At 36.0% G+C, this 9099-nt stretch overlaps 1 protein-coding gene and 1 pseudogene across 3 annotated transcripts in view; one reads left to right on the top strand and one right to left on the bottom strand.

Moving 5' to 3' along the window:
* KCNQ1 (potassium channel, voltage gated KQT-like subfamily Q, member 1) overlaps window positions 1-9099 on the bottom strand; it is a 407135-nt gene that overhangs the window by 227232 nt on the left and 170804 nt on the right. The window lies entirely within an intron of this gene.
* On the top strand, window positions 4890-5894 carry LOC105503239 (annotated as a pseudogene). The gene has a single exon (XR_001000448.1). The product of XR_001000448.1 is annotated as a 60S ribosomal protein L5 pseudogene (transcript).

Raw genomic sequence — 9099 nt, 5'->3', positions numbered from 1 at the left:
CAGGATGGTCTTGATCTCATGACCTCGTGATCCGCCCGTCTTGGCCTCCCAAAGTGCTGGGATTACAGGCTTGAGCCACCGCGCCCGGCCAAAACTACACACTCTTTAAAAATTATTATGTCAAAGAAGACATCAGAATGAAAATTATAAAATACTTTCAAAAAGTGAAAATGAAGACACAACATACTCAAACTTATGGGATGTAGTGAAAGAAGTGCTTAGAGGAAAAATAGCTGCGAATGCCCACACTGAAAAAGAAGAAGGATCAATAACCTAATATTGTACCTTATGTAACTAGAGAAAGAAGAACGAACTAAACCTAAAGTTAAAAGAGAGAATGAAATAATATGTATGAGAGTGAAGATAACTGAATTCGAGATTAAATACACAACAGAGATAATTTAACAAAACCAAAAGTTGCTTATTTTTGAAAAGATCAAAGTTGAAAACCTTTAACTAGAATTAGTAAGAAAAAATTAGAGAAGTTGCACATATCTAAAATCATAAACAAAAGTAGAAACAACAGAAAAAAAAAATAAGAAAAAAGTGGGAACGATATAACTGACCTTACGGAAATAAAAAGTGTGATAAGAGAATACTATGAATAACTGTATACCAACAAATTATATAACCTAGATAAAATGGACAAATTCACAAAATACTAATATAAAAAAGAAATTGAAATTATGAGCAGACCCATAACAAGTAGAAAGTTTGAATCAGTAACCAAAAACCTTCCAATGAAGAAAATGCTACGACCAGATGGCATCACTGTTGAATTATACCAAACACTTGAAGAATTAACTCAAACTCTTCCAAAAAACAGAGGAGGAGAAAACACTTTGCAATACATTCTATGAGGCCAGTATTACATGGATTCCAAAGCCAGACAAATATATCACAAGAAAAGAAAAACTAGATACTAAAATATTTTATTTAACAAAGTACTAGTAAGCCAAATTCAGCAGCATATTAAAAAGGATTATATACCATGACCACATGGAATTTATCTCAGGAATGCAAGGGTGGTTCAGTACAAGAGTATCAATCAATGTAATACATCACATTAATAAAATGAAGGAAAAAAACCCATGTGATCATTTCAATTGACTCAGAACAAGCATTTGACAAAATTCAACAACCTTTCAGGATAAAAACATGGAACTTTCAAAATGTGTTAAAGAGGATTTGTGAAAAATCCACAGCTAATATACTTAACGAGAAAAAAACTGAAAAATTTCTCCCATAACCAAAAATAAGATATGGCTGTGTGCTTTACCCAGTGCTACTGAACAATGTACTGAAAGTTTTAGCCATGACAATTAGGCAGATAAATAAACAAACAGGTAAATAAATAGCATCCAAATTGGAAATGAAGCAGTAAAACTCTTTATTCAATAATGACATCTTATATCTAGAAAATCTCAAAGAATCCACAAACTAGTAGAGCTAATAAACAAGTCCAGCAAAATTGCAGGGTACATGTTCAACATTTATTTAAAAAAATCATCTGTGCCTCTATATACCAGGAATGAACAGCCCAAGAAGGAAGTCCATTTTTAAAATTCTACTTATAATAGCATCAAAAAGAGTAAAATAGCTGGGAATAAATTAAACCAAGAGGGTGAAAGACTTCTGCACTAAAGACTACAAAACACTGTTGACAAAAATGGAACTATACATCCTGTGTTCACAGATTGGAAGATTTAATATTGTTAAGTTGACAGTATTACCCAGTGATCTACAGATTCAATGCAACCCCTATCAAAATTCCAAGGGTCTTTTTATTTGCAGAAATTTAAAAACTGATTTTACAACGTAAATGGAATTTTTCCAGGGCCCCAAATAATCTAAAATCAATTGAAAAAGAACAAAGTTGGAAGACTCAGGTCTGCCATTTTCAAAACTTTTACAAAGCTGCAGTAATCAAAATAATGTGGTACTGACACATTGTGGTCTCTAGGACACAAGGGTGGACATATAGACCAATGGAATATAATAGAGAACGTAGAAATAAACCCTCACATATATGGTCAATTCATTTTCAACAAATGTGTCAAGAAATCAGCAGAGTGGTCTTTTAACAAATGGTGCTGGGGCAACTGGATCCTTATATATCAAAGAATGAAGTGGACCCATAACTCATAGCATATAAAAATTATCTCAAAATGGATCAGAGACCAAAAAATTAGAGTTAAAGGCATAAATTCCTTAGTAGAAAACATGAGTAAATCTTTATGACTTGAGATTGGAAATAAATTCTTAGAAATGGCACAGAGAACACAACATTGTAAATGTACTAAATGACACTGAATTGTATATGTTGAAATGTTATTTAAAAAAATTTAAAGGGTGCATAGAAGACTAAAAAGCAGCACAGACAGAATTATCACCAGAAAAATGAGGCTCAACATTAAATGTCAACATGGAGAACACATGTCAGAAATAGACAGTCCAGAGCAGCAGCTATAGTGGAGGCTCTTGCGAATGACTAAGATTTGAGGTGGCAGCCTCAGAGAATCACTTCTTGGGGGCAGATTCGATTGATAAAGTAGATGTATCTCTCAGAGACATGGTAGGAAAGCCAAAGAATGGTGAGCATAGCTGCCATTTAGAAACTACCTACACATGCAAGCATAACAGATTGGTTGAAAGGTTATAGTACAGTCACACTAAGGAATACTATGCAACTTTAGCAATAAAATGAGAAAGATCTCTGTGAATGGATATTGAGTGATTTCTAGGAGATGCTGTTAGGTGAGAAAAGCAAAATTCAAAAGAGCATATATAGAATAGTACTTTTTTGGGAAATGAGAAAATTATCATGTCTCATAAAGAACACACACACACACAAACTATAAACTAGAAGACACTGAAACTGGTTACCTATAAGGGGTAGGGGGAATTAGGATGGAAGAGATATGGATGAGAGGAAGATTTCTCTCAGTAGCTCCTTTTGTTTGTATTGACTTTTGGAAGTATGTTAATGTTATATGTATTAAAAAAATAAAATTAACAAGATAGGGACCACTTCTGAGATGGTGGAATGAGCACCTTGGTATAACCACTCCCTGAAAAGCAATGATAAAACTGGACAAAACTGTCAAAAACAACCATTTAAGAAGTCTGGAAATTAACCAAAGAAATACAAAAATCAAAAAGTGCTAATTAAATAAAAAAATATTAAACCTTCCTAAGAATAGCAGGGTTTGTTCTAATTTAACATGGGGCTGCCATCTCCCCACCCAAGCTCAGGGGCACAGTAGGTTTGAGGACCAGCAACAAAGAAGGCTCATCTGGTGTTGAAGTCCACAGAAAACCCTATGCACTATGTCAAGCAACAGCGATTTCAGTGGCAAATAATTGGAGGCAGCCAACATCACAGCAACCTAATGTTCCAGTACTGGTTGGGCAAGCGACAGATTAAGAAAAATTTTAAAAGGAAGTCTGGAGATATGGAAGATTGTACATGCTCACAGGAGAGATCAGAGAGGTTTCCTGCTATCTACTTATCCTTGGCTGACTGTGAGACCTTTTGAAAACAGACAGTAAAATACAGGACAGAGTTATAAAGTGCCTGAACTTTGAATGTCCCAACCCACACATAGATCCCCTCAGCAGAGGGTAGAAGATTCACTGGCTCAAGATGTTTAAACAAATGTCTGACTAATCATGGCTTGACCACTAGGTTATGCTGATCCAGGGGTGACACCAATGAAGCCGGGCTTACAAAACAAACATAAGAGTTAAAACAAACAAAACTGAGCAGAGACACCAGTGGCTGCACACTGCAGGAGAACACAGACGCTGCAGAATCCATGCAGAGAAGGCATAAACAAGCCAACAAACAAATAAACGAGCAACAGAAATCATCCCTGGTTAGGGAGAAGAATTAGAATCCAGAGTTTCTATGATATATTATCTAAAATAAGTTTTTAACAAAAAAAATTATGAGATATGCAAAGAAACAGAAAATTGTGACCCTTAAACAAGAATAACGAGCGGTAAATAGGAATTATCTCTGAGGGACCCCAAATGTAAGGGCGTGATTTAAAATAAGTATCATAACTATGTTCCAAGAACCAAAAGAAACCACATTAAAGAATGAAAGTGTGATGACAAAGACTCATCAAATAGGTAATATCAATAAAGAGACAGAAATGATAAAGTAAACCAAATAGAAGTTCTGTAGTTGTGAAATATAATAACTTAGATGAAAAACTCACTAGTGGGGCTAAGCAAATTTGACCTGGCAGAAGAATCAGTGAACTTGAACATGGATCTATAAAGATAATTCAGACTGTAGAAAGAAAAATAATGAAGAAAAATGAAGAAATACCCATTGGATACCATAATATAGTGGTCCCCAACCTTTTTGGCACGAGGGACCAGTTTTGTGGAAGACAATTTTTCCACAGCCAGCTGTGGGAGGCTTTAGTTAAATTCTCATAAGGAGTGCACAACCTAGATCCCTCACATGCTCAGTTCACAATAGGATTTGCTCCTGTGAGAATCTAATGCCATCACTGATCGGACAGGAGGCGGAGCTCAGGCAGTAATGCTTGCTTCCCCACTGCTCACCTCCTGCTGTGTGGCCCAGTTTCTAATAGGCCACAGACTGGTACCAGTCCATGGCCCTAGGGTTGGGGAACTCCGTCCTAACAGGATGTGTAACAATGTATGTGTAATTAAGTTGTAATATACATGTAATTAAGAGTAGAAAACATATGTGGAATTAAGGAGTAACAACATATGTGTTAATAAGAGTACTCAGAAGGAGAGAAAAGGGCAGACAAAAATATTTGAGTAGATTATTAACCTGAAGCAGATTGTTTTCGCTTAAGCTGCTTATTGTAACCTCCAGATTACACTTGAAAAATAGGGGACCCTTCCCCCCCCACAGCGCTGCTGGGCCTGCAGGTCTCTGTTGAGCTGCGGACGCAGGTCTCAGTTCCACAGGATGGGGTTTGTTAAAGTTGTTAAGAATAAGGCCTACTTTAAGAGAAGACGACGAGAGGGTAAAACTGATTACTATGCTCACAAACTCTTGGTGATACAGGATAAAAATAAATACAACACACCCAAATACAGGATGATAGTTCGTGTAACAAACAGAGATATCATTTGTCAGATTGCTCATGCACGTATAGAGGGGGATATGATAGTCTGTGCAGCATATGCCCACGAACTGCCAAAATATGGTGGGAAGGTTGGCCTGACAAATTATGCTGCAGCATATTGTACTGGCCTGCTGCTGGCCCGCAGCCTTCTCAATAGGTTTGGCATGGACAAGATCTGTGAAGGCCAAGTGGAGGTGACTGGCGATGAATACAATGTGGAAAGCATTGATGGTCAGCCAGGTGCCTTCACCTGCTATTTGGATGCAGGCCTTGCCAGAACTACCACTGGCAATAAAGTTTTTGGCGCCCTGAAGGGAGCTGTGGATGGAGGCTTGTCTATCCCTCATAGTACCAAACGATTTCCTGGTTATGATTCTGAAAGCAAGGAATTTAATGCAGAAGTACACTGGAAGCACATCATGGGCCAGAATGCTGCAGATTACATTTGCTACTTAATGGAAGAAGATGAAGATGCTTACAAGAAACAGTTCTCTCAATACATAAAGAACAGCATAACTCCAGACATGATGGAGGAGATGTATAAGAAAGCTCATGCTGCAATATGAGAGAATCCAGTCTATGAAAAGAAGCCCAAGAAAGAAGTTAAAAAGAAGAGGTGGAACTGTCCCAAAATGTCCCTTGCTCAGAAGAAGGATCAGGTAGCTCAAAAGAAGGCAAGCTTCCTCAGAGCTCAGGAGCGGGCTGCTGAGAGCTAAACCAAACAATTTTCTATGATGATTTTTCAGATACAGGCAATAAACTTATGGACAGAAAAAAAAAATTAAACTGAATGGGGGAAATAAACTAATAAAGGAATTAAAATGGTACTCTAGAACATATCTATTCAACACGCAGAAAGCATTAAAGGAGGAAGAGAGGAACAAAAGTGATATGAGACATATAGAAAATAAATAACAACATAGTAGATATAAATCCTTCAGCATCAATAATTATATTACATATAAGTGAATTAAAAACTCAATAAAGGGCAGAGATTGCCAGACTGCCTTAAAAGCAGGATCCAAATATATATGGTCTGCAAGAGTCACACTTTAGATTCAAAGACATAGTTGAAAGTAAAATGATGGAAAAAGATGACATGCAAACAGTAATAAGAAAGCTAGAGTGACTGCACTAAAATCAGACAAAATTGGCTAGGTGCAGTGGCTCACACCTATAATCCCAGCATTCTGGGAGGCTGAAGCAGACAGAGCACTCGAGGTCAGGAGTTCAAGACCAGCCTGGCCAACATGGTGAAACCCTGTCTCTACTAAAAATTAGCTGGGCATGGTGGCAGATGCCTGTAGTCCCAGCTACTTGGGATGCTGAGACAGGAGAACCACTTGAATCCGGGAGGTGGAGGTTGCAGTGAGCCAAGATCACGCTACTGCACTCCAGCCTGGGCGACAGAGTGAGACTCCATCCCAAAAATAAAATAAAATAAATAAAATCAGACAAAATAGACTTTAAAAACAAGCCACGTTTTTAGAGATATTGAGAAACATTTTACAATGTTTACAAGAGAGAAAATTTAACAGGAAGAAATAGAAATCATAAACAAAAATCATAAATAAAAATTTATAACAGCTAAAAACACAGCCCTAAAGTATATGAAATAAAACTGTCAGAACTGAAGAGAGAAACAGGCAAATCAACAATAATAGACAATTTAACAATAATAGTACAAACTCTTTCATATCCTTGTTGATTTTCTGTCTTGCTGTTCTATCAATTATTCAGAGTGGGGTACTGAACTATTACCCAACCACTACTGTTGGATGAAATGGTGGGAGGTTAGGCTATGTGGCACTCTGCTTAATACCCTCCCCTGTTCTGGTGTCAGGGAGACAAATGTGGAGCTGACTTTTCGTCAGAAACAGTGGTACCCAGAAAGTAGTGGGGTAACATATCCAAAGTGCTCAAAGTAAAAAAAAAAAAAAAAAAATAGTCGACCAAGAATACTGTATCCAGAAAAGTTTCTTTCAAAAATAAGGCAAAATAAAAACATTTCTAGATAAACAAAAACAGAATTCCTTGTTAGCAGACCAGCTTTGTAAGAACTACTAGAGGAAGTTCTTCAGGCAAAAAGCAAGTGCTCCTAGTAAGTTCACATATATCCAAAAGCAAAGAGTAAGGAGGCAAATAGGAGCAAAGCTGTTCTAGAGTAAGGAAATGCTACCAGTTGGTAACACAAATCCATAAAAACCAAAAAAGTAGATCAAACATATGATATAAGGAGGTTAATAAAACAGAAACTAGACATATATACTTGCTCTCCTTTCAGCTTCTTTAAAGATGTATCATTATATAATACGATTATAATAGTGCATAATAAAGATGTAATATATGTAACAATAATACCACAAAAGTGGTAAAACTGAATAAACTCATACAGGAATAACTTCTATATCTCACCAGGATTAATATAAATATGAAGTAAATTTTGAGACAATACATAAGGTAAGCCCTAGAGCAAACACTAATAACAAATAGAATATTGAAGAATCATAAATGAAAATTTATATTAGAAAATATTCACTAGATGGAAAAGAAAGCAGCAAAGGAGAAATAGAGGAACAAGAAATAGTACATAGAAAAGACAAAAAGTAAAACTGAGGATGTAAATCTAACTATATCAGTAATAACATGAAATGTGAATGGATTACACAATCTAATCAAAGGCAGGTATTGTCAGACCGGATTTGAAAAACAGGATCCATCTGTATTCCATCTATATGAGGCATACTTTAGATGAAAACTGCTGACTGAAAGTAAAAGGATGGAAAAATATATATCATGTAAGCAGCAATCATAAGTAACCTGAAGTGCTATAATAAAGTCAAAGGAGACTTTAAATTAAGAATGTTACTGAAGTTAAACGTGAATATCTCATAATAAAATGTCAATTCATGAGAAGATATGATTACAAACATATATTCATCTAACAATAGAACTAAAACATATGAAGCAAAAACTGACAGAACTGAACAGAGAAATAGTCAATTCAACAATAGTAGCTGGAGACTTCAACACTCCACTTTCAATAATGTGTAGTAGAAGGAAGATCAATAAGGAAATAGAAGATATGAGCAACACCATAAACCAACTAGATTCAAAAGGTAATTATAGAGCACTTCACCCAAAAACCAACATTGAATATACAGTATTTTCAAGTGCACATGAAACATTCTTCAAGAAGGACCATATGCTAAGTCACGAAACAAACCTCCATAAATTTAAAAGGATTGAAATAATACAAGGTATTTTTTTCTGAATATAATGGAATAAAAGTGGAACCCAGTAGCAAAGACATTAGGGAAACATATACATGTGGAAATTAAACAACACTACATTCTTAAGTAATCAATGGGTGAAAGAATTCACAAGGGAAATTAAACGTACTTTGAGATTAATGAAAATGAAGATACAACATAACAGAACTTATGGGATACATTTAAAGCAGTGCAGAGATGGAATTTTATAGCTATGAATGCCTGTATCAAAAAATAAGGCTTCAAATCAATAAGCCAACTCCCCACCTCAGGAAACTAGAAAAAGAAGAGCAAACTAAACCTAAAGCAAGTAGAAAAAAAAAAATAAATATTAGAGTAGAAATAAAATATGGAATATAAAAATAATAAAGTCAACAAATCCAAAACTTTGTTCTTTGAAAAGATCAGCAAAATTAACAAACCTTTAACAGATTGGTAAGAGAGAGGGAGAGGGAGAAGAAAAGAAAGGGAGAAAGAGGGGGAGGAGGAAAGAGAGAGGGGGAAGTGCATGAGGCAAAGGGGGATAGAGAAAACTCAAATTACTAAAATCTAAAATGAATGGCAGTTTTACAAATTAAAGAAGAAAAAAGAGGCTAGCTGCATTGGCTCACCCCTGTTAGCCCAGCACTTTGGGAGGCCAAGGCAGGAGAATTGCTTGTGGCCAGGAGTTCAAGAATAGCCTGCGCAACAAAGCAAGACCCTATCTC

This window comes from Colobus angolensis, unplaced genomic scaffold, assembly GCF_000951035.1.
Source record: "Colobus angolensis palliatus isolate OR3802 unplaced genomic scaffold, Cang.pa_1.0 Scaffold84, whole genome shotgun sequence".
NCBI lineage: Eukaryota > Metazoa > Chordata > Mammalia > Primates > Cercopithecidae > Colobus > Colobus angolensis.
Note: the sequence above shows the minus strand (reverse complement) of the source record. Positions and strands in the feature narration are given on the sequence as shown.